Genomic DNA, 15,047 nt, shown 5'->3' on the forward strand with positions numbered 1-15,047 from the left:
ATAGGAGTAGTATTATAGTAGTTATATTCTTGTACATAGGAGCAGTATTATAGTAGTTATATTCTTGTATATAGGAGTAGTATTATAGTAGTTATATTCTTGTACATAGGAGCAGTATTATAGTAGTTATATTCTTGTACATAGGAGTAGTATTATAGTAGTTATATTCTTGTACATAGGAGTAGTATTATAGTAGTTATATTCTTGTACATAGGAGCAGTATTATAGTAGTTATATTCTTGTACATAGGAGTAGTATTATAGTAGTTATATTCTTGTACATAGGAGGTAGTATTATAGTAGTTATATTCTTGTACATAGGGGCAGTATTATAGTAGTTATAGTCTTGTACATAGGAGTAGTATTATAGTAGTTATATTCTTGTATATAGGAGGTAGTATTATAGTAGTTATATTCTTGTACATAGGAGGTAGTATTATAGTAGTTATATTCTTGTACATAGGAGTAGTATTATAGTAGTTATATTCTTGTACATAGGAGTAGTATTATAGTAGTTATATTCTTGTACATAGGAGTAGTATTATAGTAGTTATATTCTTGTACATAGGAGTAGTATTATAGTAGTTATATTCTTGTACATAGGAGTAGTATTATAGTAGTTATATTCTTGTACATAGGAGTAGTATTATAGTAGTTATATTCTTGTACATAGGAGCAGTATTATAGTAGTTATATTCTTGTACATAGGAGGTAGTATTATAGTAGTTATATTCTTGTACATAGGAGGTAGTATTATAGTAGTTATAGTCTTGTACATAGGAGTAGTATTATAGTAGTTATATTCTTGTACATAGGAGGTAGTATTATAGTAGTTATATTCTTGTATATAGGAGCAGTATTATAGTAGTTATAGTCTTGTACATAGGAGGTAGTATTATAGTAGTTATATTCTTGTACATAGGGGCAGTATTATAGTAGTTATAGTCTTGTACATAGGAGTAGTGTTATAGTAGTTATAGTCTTGTACATAGGAGCAGTATTATAGTAGTTATATTCTTGTACATAGGAGTAGTATTATAGTAGTTATATTCTTGTACATAGGGGCAGTATTATAGTAGTTATAGTCTTGTACATAGGAGTAGTGTTATAGTAGTTATATTCTTGTACATAGGAGTAGTATTATAGTAGTTATATTCTTGTATATAGGGGCAGTATTATAGTAGTTATATTCTTGTACATAGGAGCAGTATTATAGTAGTTATAGTCTTGTACATAGGAGTAGTATTATAGTAGTTATATTCTTGTACATAGGAGTAGTATTATAGTAGTTATATTCTTGTACATAGGAGCAGTATTATAGTAGTTATATTCTTGTACATAGGAGGTAGTATTATAGTAGTTATATTCTTGTACATAGGAGCAGTATTATAGTAGTTATATTCTTGTACATAGGAGCAGTATTATAGTAGTTATATTCTTGTACATAGGAGTAGTATTATAGTAGTTATATTCTTGTATATGAGGGGCAGTATTATAATAGACTTGTTCACATTTATTTACTGTTAGGTATTATTTTGCTGGTGGGGTGACTGAGTTTTTCGGGTATATGATATATGAAATCTTCTCTCCGTCCTGTGACATGATGTTAGTGATATTTAGAATATAAGAGATAGTGGAAATGTCTTTGTCATGTCTCAGGAATATTTACGACCCCCTTCACATTAATATCTGCAGTGACTGAAGTTGCTCTTTAAAGCTCTTCCAAATCTCTTTCCTTGATTCACTTGCAAAAAATCCTAAAACTTTGCCTCGTTCCATCAGTTGTCGTGGTGACCTGATCGCTGCTTGAGTAAGAGAAAGCATGTCGCTCCACTTGAAGCATTGACCCGTCGGTCAATAGAATTTTTCATAAATCAAACTGTTTCTCTTCAGCGCGGCCTCAGGACTTGGTATTAAAGGGGCAGAGGACACGGCCAGGAATACACATCACGTACAGGAATTGTCTATTCTTAATGTCTAGATTTTGCAGACACTAGAAGCTTTTTCCGCTTTTCTTAGAATATTTATTGGTTTATGTAGAATTTTGCTTCCGCTTTTCACAATGACACATTAGTTTCCGTCTAATCCCACATGTACAATGACAATATTTTGCAGTGCAGGGGCTGCTGGATTAGCAGGATCAGGATGCATTGTGCAGGGTGCAGGGCGCGGCGAGAATCCCTTCATGCGGAGAGGTTATAAATCCATCTAGTGCTCGGATTGTTTGGCTGGGGAAAGCAGGACAGAATTTATTGTCAATAATGTATATAGCGCAGTTTATCGTTCTGCTTTGTGACTGCGGATGTAAGCAAGGACATGAATAACTTGTTCAATGCTAGAGGCAAGGAGACTTGGCCAGTGATTTCCAGGGAGTCTTTTGTGAGTCCTATATCTATAGGGTCAGGTAAAGAGTCTATTGCAACCCCTCATGGTGGAAGCAATTTTAAAAGAAATTGTTGTGAAACAGCGCCATACTTGTCCATAGGTTGTGTGTGGTACTGCAGCTCAGCACCCTTAACTAAAATACCCCACATAAACCAAAGGCAAGAAGAGTGGTGTAAATTAAGGGGGTTGCCCAAAACCCTATGTGTATACTGAGGAACTATCCAATGGACATGTGATTAGTATGGGACTGGTGGAGATCCGACACCTGGAACCCGCATTGACCAACGGATATGACTGCCAGAATCTGTTTACGGGGTATATGGCCTGAAATCAAATAGGTTTAGAGCTTCTTCTGGCTGTATACTCTGCATACAGTGACTACATCATCAAGGTATCCAGGAAAACACCTTTAGGCTCAGGCCCCACGTTGCGGAAAATCAGTTTTTTTTGTTGCGCTTTTTTTGAGCAGTCTATATCTATCCTACTATATGTCTATCTATATATTTGGTATATCTACATATTTTGTATCACAATTTTTGCAAAACTGACTGATATGATTGCACTGCACGCTATCTCTTGCAGTCTATGTCTCCTTAAGACTAAAATCACAGCAAAACGCAGCTCATAAATGTAAATGCAGAAATAACACTGCGGAACATTTATATTGTCACTGCTTTTCCCCTCCATTTTTCACTTCCGCCTCCCCCTATATAAGTCTATGGGGAACAAGCAGGTAACATGTTTTGGTTCTCAAGGTGGCCTCAGACTAAAGAAGTTCTCGACATCCCTTATTGTTGGAGGGTCTAATTTGCAAGAAATTACAAGCGGCATGTACTGGGTCCCAATGCAAAATATGTAACGGGGCCCCCACCTTACCATATGCCATGCAGAATAGTGGTATATTGTGGCACCTTCAGGATCCAGGACCTGCTAGTGACTGTGGCCCCTGCACCCCTTATAAATACACCACTGGCTGTAATATGTGGTAGCAAGTCTTTAATTTTTCTGCAGTGCCACCACAGGAGAAACCAAGTATTACACAGTTACCACTGAAATCAGTACTTATCCTGTTTATGGGGATAATGTCACTCCTTAAGGGAGAGACCACCTCTAGTAAAGTAAAGGCAGTAAAGGCTTCTGGGAAAATTGGGCATGATGTTCAGGGTGCTTCCAATAGAGGGTGGCATAACAGAGGAGCTGTCTCCCTATTTACATCTTGGGAGACAGATTTGCATATTCCTCCCATAGTTATCCTGTGTAAAGGATGGACGTACTGGGTCCTCCAGAAGGAGAGACGCTCTTTGTAACCACTTGTCAATGTTTGATAAGGGAAAGAACGCCCAAACTTACTCCAAACCAGACAGTCCCCTTAATGCCACAACACTGACTGTGGACACCATGATACATGTATAGATGGCTCCAGACATCTTTAAAAGTAATTTTTGTGCTTTTGCAAGACCCTCAGAATAATTTTTGCAAATGGGAAATCCCAGCGGTCTACCGCCATTCATTCCGCACCCTTCTACTGGTTTTCATAAAAAGCAAAATGCAGCCCATAATCTGCACCAGAGCCTTGTTCCCATGAGAGGAGGACCAATTTCCCTAAAGTGAAAAATCACCTCTATTACATCCGTGTTATATCGGCTTCTCCAGTGAGGACATGGTCATGTGACTACGACGACGGCGCCCAAAATGTAAAACCGTCAAGAAAGGAAACATACGGAGAATGGAGATCTCGTGCCAGCCCCAATTACTTGTAACCTTTGGGTCGGTATGATTACGGTGATACCAAATTTGCATAATTTTTGATACATGTAACATCTTTACAAAAATCCAAATCCAAAAAGTTTCTTTGCGTGTCCTCTTCTGAGACCCGTAGCTCGTTATGTTTCCATGTACGGGGCTGAGAGGTGTCTTTTTTTTTGTAGGACAAGCTGTAGTTTTTAATGATACCGTTTTGGGGTTTCTCTGGTGGCTTGATCAGTTGTCTTCAATTTTTTTCGGGACGTGAACTGACAAATAGCGATTGGTCTATTTGGAATTACTTTCCTGATGCGGCGTTTTTGTTGATGTTACATTTGTATATGTTCATAGTTCGGGCCCGGAGGGTCCATGTGTTTCTAGCCCTGTATAACCTTTTCAATGTCTGTGGAGACATAAAATTATGTGTTTTAATAATTTGCACTTTTTTCTTCTGTCATTTTCGGTGTTTTAGGTTTTTTTTATTGGTGTTTGTCAAATACATCAGAATAAAGATGAGAGGCGGCGGCGAGTAAGTGAAGACTTTACACCGAGATAACAAGTCTTGTGCAGGCAGAGATGAAGGATAAACGTCTTGTCTCTGCCCTGGCATCCGTCTCTCTGCTGTTTGATGTGAGATGTTCTCCCTGTGAAGGATTCTGGGCGCGCTGTGTGCAGCTTCACAGGAGGATGGGACGTTGTAGATCCTTCAGCTGATAGCCGGCCATTCATTATACATCACATGGATGCTTTACTATCGCTTACCTTACCAAGACAATTGCTTCATGATGTTGATGTCAGGGAAGGGCTTGTACCCTCCTGTTTTATTCCAAATGTTGCAAAACTACAACCCCCAGCATGCCCTGACAACCAAGGACTGAGGAATCGCTTGTAAAGGTCTGGAATATGGGATGGCAAGCAGAAGCAAATTAAAGAGGATGTGTCACCAAAAAAGTCTATATATTGTACATATTTTTAAGAATTTCTGACTTTATTTTAAATTTTCCATGTCGCTATCTATATTTTTGAAAAAGTAAGAAATCCTTCAATTTTCACTGTGGCTACTAAGCCTAATAATAGACACATGCTAAAAAAAATGAATACATTTAAAAAAATGAATAAATTAAAAAAGTGACACATTCTTTTTAAAACTTTTAATTTTTTTTTAAAAGTGATATTTGGCAATAGATGCAGAGAAAAACACAGTATGATTCAAGTGACACTAACCTATCTATCTGCAGGGCTGGGGTGATATGCTGGTACTGGTGACAGTAACCTATCTATCTGCAGGGCTGGGGTGATATGCTGGTACTGGTGACAGTAACCTATCTATCTGCAGGGCTGGGGTGATATGCTGGTACTGGTGACAGTAACCTATCTATCTGCAGGGCTGGGGTGATATGCTGGTTCTGGTGACAGTAACCTATCTGCAGGGCTGGGGTGATATGCTGGTTCTGGTGACAGTAACCTATCTATCTGCAGGGCTGGGGTGATATGCTGGTACTGGTGACAGTAACCTATCTATCTGCAGGGCTGGGGTGATATGCTGGTTATGGTGACACTAACCTATCTATCTGCAGGGCTGGGGTGATATGCTGGTTCTGGTGACAGTAACCTATCTATCTGCAGGGCTGGGGTGATATGCTGGTTATGGTGACACTAACCTATCTATCTGCAGGGCTGGGGTGATATGCTGGTACTGGTGACAGTAGCCTATCTATCTGCAGGGCTGGGGTGATATGCTGGTACTGGTGACAGTAGCCTATCTATCTGCAGGGCTGGGGTGATATGCTGGTTATGGTGACACTAACCTATCTATCTGCAGGGCTGGGGTGATATGCTGGTACTGGTGACAGTAACCTATCTATCTGCAGGGCTGGGGTGATATGCTGGTTCTGGTGACAGTAGCCTATCTATCTGCAGGGCTGGGGTGATATGCTGGGTCTGGTGACACTAACCTATCTATCTGCAGAGCTGGGGTGATATGCTGGTTCTGGTGACAGTAACCTATCTATCTGCAGGGCTGGGGGTGATATGCTGGGTCTGGTGACAGTAACCTATCTATCTGCAGGGCTGGGGTGATATGCTGGTTCTGGTGACAGTAACCTATCTATCTGCAGGGCTGGGGTGATATGCTGGTTATGGTGACAGTAACCTATCTATCTGCAGGGCTGGGGTGATATGCTGGGTCTGGTGACACTAACCTATCTATCTGCAGAGCTGGGGTGATATGCTGGTTCTGGTGACAGTAACCTATCTATCTGCAGGGCTATAGCGATATGCTGGTTCTGGTGACAGTAACCTATCTATCTGCAGGGCTGGGGTGATATGCTGGTTCTGGTGACAGTAACCTATCTATCTGCAGGGCTGGGGTGATATGCTGGTTCTGGTGACAGTAACCTATCTATCTGCAGGGCTGGGGTGATATGCTGGTACTGGTGACAGTAACCTATCTATCTGCAGGGCTGGGGTGATATGCTGGTTATGGTGACACTAACCTATCTATCTGCAGGGCTGGGGTGATATGCTGGTTCTGGTGACAGTAACCTATCTATCTGCAGGGCTGGGGTGATATGCTGGTTATGGTGACACTAACCTATCTATCTGCAGGGCTGGGGTGATATGCTGGTACTGGTGACAGTAGCCTATCTATCTGCAGGGCTGGGGTGATATGCTGGTACTGGTGACAGTAGCCTATCTATCTGCAGGGCTGGGGTGATATGCTGGTTATGGTGACACTAACCTATCTATCTGCAGGGCTGGGGTGATATGCTGGTACTGGTGACAGTAACCTATCTATCTGCAGGGCTGGGGTGATATGCTGGTTCTGGTGACAGTAGCCTATCTATCTGCAGGGCTGGGGTGATATGCTGGGTCTGGTGACACTAACCTATCTATCTGCAGAGCTGGGGTGATATGCTGGTTCTGGTGACAGTAACCTATCTATCTGCAGGGCTGGGGTGATATGCTGGTACTGGTGACAGTAACCTATCTATCTGCAGGGCTGGGGTGATATGCTGGGTCTGGTGACAGTAACCTATCTATCTGCAGGGCTGGGGGTGATATGCTGGGTCTGGTGACAGTAACCTATCTATCTGCAGGGCTGGGGTGATATGCTGGTTCTGGTGACAGTAACCTATCTATCTGCAGGGCTGGGGTGATATGCTGGTTATGGTGACAGTAACCTATCTATCTGCAGGGCTGGGGTGATATGCTGGGTCTGGTGACACTAACCTATCTATCTGCAGAGCTGGGGTGATATGCTGGTTCTGGTGACAGTAACCTATCTATCTGCAGGGCTATAGCGATATGCTGGTTCTGGTGACAGTAACCTATCTATCTGCAGGGCTGGGGTGATATGCTGGTTCTGGTGACAGTAACCTATCTATCTGCAGGGCTGGGGTGATATGCTGGTTCTGGTGACAGTAACCTATCTATCTGCAGGGCTGGGGTGATATGCTGGTTCTGGTGACAGTAACCTATCTATCTGCAGGGCTGGGGTGATATGCTGGTACTGGTGACAGTAACCTATCTATCTGCAGGGCTGGGGTGATATGCTGGTTCTGGTGACAGTAACCTATCTATCTGCAGGGCTGGGGTGATATGCTGGTTCTGGTGACAGTAACCTATCTATCTGCAGGGCTGGGGTGATATGCTGGTTCTGGTGACAGTAACCTATCTATCTGCAGGGCTGGGGTGATATGCTGGGTCTGGTGACACTAACCTATCTATCTGCAGAGCTGGGGTGATATGCTGGTACTGGTGACAGTAACCTATCTATCTGCAGGGCTGGGGTGATATGCTGGTTCAGGTGACAGTAACCTATCTATCTGCAGAGCTGGGGTGATATGCGGGTTCTGGTGACAGTAACCTATCTATCTGCAGGGCTATAGCGATATGCTGGTTCTGGTGACAGTAACCTATCTATCTGCAGGGCTGGGGTGATATGCTGGTTCTGGTGACAGTAAACTATCTATCTGTAGGGCTGGGGTGATATGCTGGTTCTGGTGACACTAACCTATCTATCTGCAGGGCTGGGGTGATATGCTGGGGCCTGGTGACAGTAACCTATCTATCTGCAGGGCTGGGGTGATATGCTGGTTCTGGTGACAGTAACCTATCTATCTGCAGGGCTGGGGTGATATGCTGGTTCTGGTGTCAGTAACCTATCTATCTGCAGGGCTGGGGTGATATGCTGGTTCTGGTGACACTAACCTATCTATCTGCAGGGCTGGGGTGATATGCTGGTTCTGGTGACACTAACCTATCTATCTGCAGGGCTGGGGTGATATGCTGGTTCTGGTGATAGTAACCTTTCTATCTGCAGGGCTGGGGTGATATGCTGGTTCTGGTGACAGTAACCTATCTATCTGCAGGGCTGGGGTGATATGCTGGTTCTGGTGACAGTAACCTATCTATCTGCAGGGCTGGGGTGATATGCTGGTTCTGGTGACAGTAACCTATCTATCTGCAGGGCTGGGGTGATATGCTGGGGCCTGGTGACAGTAACCTATCTATCTGCAGGGCTGGGGTGATATGAAGTACCACAGCCAGCCACTACCAACTCTATGGCGCTATGATGGGTAATCTATAGGTTAGCCTGCTAATGATTATATAAGGGAATGCCCCTTTAAGTAGGAGATTGAAGGAGAGATGAAATGGAGAAATATTTGGAATTGTCATGTTTTTTGTATATTTTTCTTATTTTAATCCCAGACAATATTTTTGCAAAGTGTAAATTTGAAGTCCCAGCTCTGAAGCGCAGCCTTGAAAGTATTGTCTAGAGCTGATGAATTTTATATTTACGAGAAGACGGCGATAGATCCACATAGCGCAGCCTCTGATATATTCATCTTGTATCACAGGAGCTGAGGATGTTTATGACGGGGTGACAGCATTGACGCTCCAAACAGAACATAGAAATACTGCGCTGGAATCAAGTGTAACGTATCGGGGATGTGCAGCAACAGCCACCACACGGGGGCACTGCAGTCATTGATGGTGGGGGTAGGATTCTCCATATCAGGACATGTATACGTGTGCCATTGATATCAGATGACACAGGTTATTTGCTGCTGGGACCACCTGTGATCGGTTATTAGCTGCTAAGTGTGCTACTCCTCTACAGCGCCACCACAGGGGAAAGGAAGAATTACATGATGCATGTTGACATCAGTAGGCATCCCTGTGATGAGTGGACGTGTTGGGTCCTCCAGAAACAGAGACGCTCTTTGTGATCCGCTAAGTGATGGATAGACTTCATTATGATTTTGATGTCAGGGACAGTCTTGTATCCACCTGTTTCTTCAACTGTTGCAAAACTACAACTCCTAGCCTGCGCTGACAGCTGAAGGTTCTGCAATATGGGATGGCACAGAAACTATGACAAGCAGTCATATAGTAATGAGTGGAGCGGCTGTACTCGGCTTATATTCAGTGGTTGTATAGAGATGAGTGGAGCGGCTGTACTCGGATTCTCTTCAGTGGTTGTATAGAGATGAATGGAGCGGCTGTACTCGGCTTCTCTTCAGTGGTTGTATAGAGATGAATGGAGCGGCTGTACTCGGCTTCTCTTCAGTGGTTGTATAGAGATGAATGGAGCGGCTGTACTCGGCTTCTCTTCAGCGGTTGTATAGAGATGAGTGGAGCGGCTGTACTCGGCTTCTCTTCAGTGGTTGTATAGAGATGAGTGGAGCGGCTGTACTCGGCTTTTCTTCAGGGGTTGTATAGAGATGAGTGGAGCGACTGTACTTGGCTTCTCTTCAGTGGTTGTATAGAGATGAGTGGAGCGGCTGTACTCGGCTTTTCTTCAGGGGTTGTATAGAGATGAGTGGAGCGGCTGTACTCGGCTTTTCTTCAGGGGTTGTATAGAGATGAGTGGAGCACCAGTGTATTCACTTCTGCAGTACCACCATGTGGACAGGTGTGGCGCTGTTTTATCTCTTGTATAAGACCTGCTTTGGATTCTTGGTTACAGAATCTCTGACCCTTCAGCAATATCTGAGATTTACTTCTGAAGCCTGAAGAAACTTTCCTGTCTGTTCCATCCCCCGGTGTTCTCAGTCTTCACTGAAAGCTTCGTGTGTGAGTTTAAGTGGCTCATCCCAAACCCAATATGTGCCGGCCGCATCCTGAGCTGAGAATCAATGTCCGCTGGAGTCCACGGCCCGCCCCAAACAGCCATTGATCTGATTTCCACAGCGTTTGCAGAACATTGATCTGACACAGCGGCAGACACGTCCCGATAATCAGCACAAGTATTTAGTGTGATGGCATTTAGAGAGGAAGAGAGATGAGAGATGTTACAGAGGGAACGGGCCAAGTGTGCAGGTCATATCATCATACATGGAGGGAGAGGACGGGGAGCCATAGCTCAGGGTAGGAAATACACAAAGAGATAGCAAATGTACTGAGAGAGATAGAAACAGGGAATGATAGACATAGATAGATACATAGATAGATAGATAGATAGATAGATAGATAGATAGATAGATAGATAGGAGATAGATAGATAAGAGATAGATAGATAGATAGATAGATAGATAGAAGATAGATAGATAGATAGGAGATAGATAGATAGATAGATAGATAGATAGATAGATAGATAGATAGATAGAAAGGAGATAGATAGATAGATAGATAGATAGATAGATAGATAGATAGGAGATAGATAGATAGGAGATAGATAGATAGATAGATAGATAGATAGGAGATAGATAGATAGATAGATAGATAGGAGATAGATAGATAGATAGATAGGAGATAGATAGATAGATAGATAGGAGATAGATAGATAGATAGATAGATAGATAGATAGGAGATAGATAGATAGATAGATAGGAGATAGATAGATAGGAGATAGATAGATAGATAGATAGATAGATAGATAGGAGATAGATAGATAGGAGATAGATAGATAGATAGATAGATAGATAGGAGATAGATAGATAGATAGATAGATAGATAGGAGATAGATAGATAGATAGATAGATAGATAGGAGATAGATAGATAGATAGATAGATAGGAGATAGATAGATAGATAGATAGATAGGAGATAGATAGATAGGAGATAGATAGATAGGAGATAGATAGATAGATAGATAGATAGATAGATAGATAGATAGATGTGTTGCTTTTTCTTGTGCCAATGTCAGAGTTTCAAGTGGGGAATACTTAAATCACATATAAGGCCATGTTCACACTTGAGGAGCCAGTGTCACAGAATCCATCTAAAATAATGGACATATCAGTTCTGCCGCACCTGCCATGGGGCGAGAGGAGCATTTTGCTTCAGGCAGCAGATCAGGCAGTCACTGATGGGACAGCACAGGTAAGCAAGGTGGGTTCAGCAAGTGAGTGCCCCAAAAGCCCTACTGTCTGCCCCCGAACCACGGTAATTGTAGATGTATTGAGCCGGACGTCTGCCTCATGTTCCTCTCCATTTCTGGGCCCTGCCTCACCTCCTTTCACTTGCTTGGCTTGGAGCGCCATTTTAATTTTTGCCCCAGGTAGCAGAGAAGCTAAAACAGGCCCTAAAATCCATTGTAGTGAATAGAGTCCTGTGAGATCTGGTGGCGTCCATCAATTGTAGGATCGTTCTTTATTGTGCAGTCCGTTTTTCAGTTCTGTTCAGATCCAGCCTTGTGCTGCCCATTTACAGTGTGCCCTAAGCAGCTGCCTGCTTTGCCTATTACCTGCTCTTATGTCATTCTAGCAAGCCTATGTACGGGTCCAGCTCTGCTTCATCTATACACATCCATTCAGTCTCCAGGTACAGGCGCAGACTTTAGGGCACAGCTTGTCTCCCCTCTGAATTTTTATACAGACAGCTGAATAACTCCTCGTGACAGACTGAAAGGTGGAAAATATATTGAACAATTTTGCAGGGTAATTTTAACACTTACTAAAGAAAATAAAAATATGTTACGCTAAATTGTTCATCCCAGTGCAGCCAGTAAATGGGGAAATGTCACCGCTCTATACGGTAATATTTATTAGTGAAATCATCAGAATAAAGGAGCAATTGGTAATCGGGATTCTAGTCTTCTCATAGAATAAAAATGATACAGAGAAGAAACAGAACTATTATCACCGTACTAGAATTATAGTAATGTAAGCGGAAATCTATGAGCTTAATGAACGATGAATGAAGAACCCCCCAACTGTGCTCAACCAATCACATCAAGGGGAGACGAAGGGTGCGGATATACTATATCAACAAAGACATAAAGATATAGGTCAGAATAATGTCATATAAAGCTCAGACCCTCACAACATGTCACACAGATATAACTGCTACAATACAGTCTACGAATATACCTACTATAATACTGCTCCTATGTACAAGAATATAACTACTATAATACTGCTCCTATGTACAAGAATATAACTACTATAATACTGCTACTATGTACAAGAATATAACTACTATAATACTACCTCCTATGTACAAGAATATAACTACTATAATACTACCTCCTATGTACAAGAATATAACTACTATAATACTGCTCCTATGTACAAGAATATAACTACTATAATACTACCTCCTATGTACAAGAATATAACTACTATAATACTGCTCTTATGTGCAAGAATATAACTACTATAATACTACTCCTATATACAAGACTATAACTACTATAATACTGCTCCTATGTACAAGAATATAACTACTATAATACTACCTCCTATGTACAAGAATATAACTACTATAATACTACCTCCTATGTACAAGAATATAACTACTATAATACTACTCCTATGTACAAGAATATAACTACTATACTATTGCTCCTATGTACAAGAATATAACTACTATAATACTACCTCCTATGTACAAGAATATAACTACTATAATACTACCTCCTATGTACAAGAATATAACTACTATAATACTACCTCCTATGTACAAGAATATAACTACTATAATACTGCCCCCTATGTACAATAATATAACTACTATAATACTACTCCTATGTACAAGAATATAACTTCTATAATACTACCTCCTATGTACAAGAATATAACTACTATAATACTGCTCCTATGTACAAGAATATAACTACTATAATACTACTCCTATGTACAAGAATATAACTACTATAATACTACTCCTATGTACAAGAATATAACTACTATAATACTACTCCTATGTACAAGAATATAACTACTATAATACTACTCCTATATACAAGAATATAACTACTATAATACTACCTCCTATGTACAAGAATATAACTACTATAATACTGCTATGTACAAGAATATAACTACTATAATACTACTCCTATGTACAAGAATATAACTACTATAATACTACCTCCTATGTACAAGAATATAACTACTATAATACTACCTCCTATGTACAAGAATATAACTACTATAATACTACTCCTATGTACAAGAATATAACTACTATACTATTGCTCCTATGTACAAGAATATAACTACTATAATACTACCTCCTATGTACAAGAATATAACTACTATAATACTACCTCCTATGTACAAGAATATAACTACTATAATACTACCTCCTATGTACAAGAATATAACTACTATAATACTGCCCCCTATGTACAATAATATAACTACTATAATACTACTCCTATGTACAAGAATATAACTTCTATAATACTACCTCCTATGTACAAGAATATAACTACTATAATACTGCTCCTATGTACAAGAATATAACTACTATAATACTACTCCTATGTACAAGAATATAACTACTATAATACTACTCCTATGTACAAGAATATAACTACTATAATACTACTCCTATGTACAAGAATATAACTACTATAATACTACTCCTATATACAAGAATATAACTACTATAATACTACCTCCTATGTACAAGAATATAACTACTATAATACTGCTATGTACAAGAATATAACTACTATAATACTACTCCTATGTACAAGAATATAACTACTATAATACTACCCCTATGTACAAGAATATAACTACTATAATACTGCTCCTATGTACAAGAATATAACTACTATAATACTGCCCCCTATGTACAAGAATATAACTACTATAATACTACCTCCTATGTACAAGAATATAACTACTATAATACTACCTCCTATGTACAAGAATATAACTACTATAATACTACCTCCTATGTACAAGAATATAACTACTATAATACTACTCCTATGTACAAGAATATAACTACTATACTATTGCTCCTATGTACAAGAATATAACTACTATAATACTACCTCCTATGTACAAGAATATAACTACTATAATACTACCTCCTATGTACAAGAATATAACTACTATAATACTACCTCCTATGTACAAGAATATAACTTCTATAATACTGCCCCCTATGTACAAGAATATAACTACTATAATACTACTCCTATGTACAAGAATATAACTTCTATAATACTACCTCCTATGTACAAGAATATAACTACTATAATACTGCTCCTATGTACAAGAATATAACTACTATAATACTACTCCTATGTACAAGAATATAACTACTATAATACTACTCCTATGTACAAGAATATAACTTCTATAATACTACCTCCTATGTACAAGAATATAACTACTATAATACTACTCCTATGTACAAGAATATAACTACTATAATACTACTCCTATGTACAAGAATATAACTACTATAATACTACTCCTATGTACAAGAATATAACTACTATAATACTACTCCTATATACAAGAATATAACTACTATAATACTACCTCCTATGTACAAGAATATAACTACTATAATACTACTCCTATATACAAGAATATAACTACTATAATACTACCTCCTATGTACAAGAATATAACTACTATAATACTGCTATGTACAAGAATATAACTACTATAATACTACTCCTATGTACAAGAATATAACTACTATAATACTACCCCTATGTACA

Source organism: Leptodactylus fuscus, chromosome 8 (genome assembly GCF_031893055.1).
Source record: "Leptodactylus fuscus isolate aLepFus1 chromosome 8, aLepFus1.hap2, whole genome shotgun sequence".
Lineage (NCBI taxonomy): Eukaryota > Metazoa > Chordata > Amphibia > Anura > Leptodactylidae > Leptodactylus > Leptodactylus fuscus.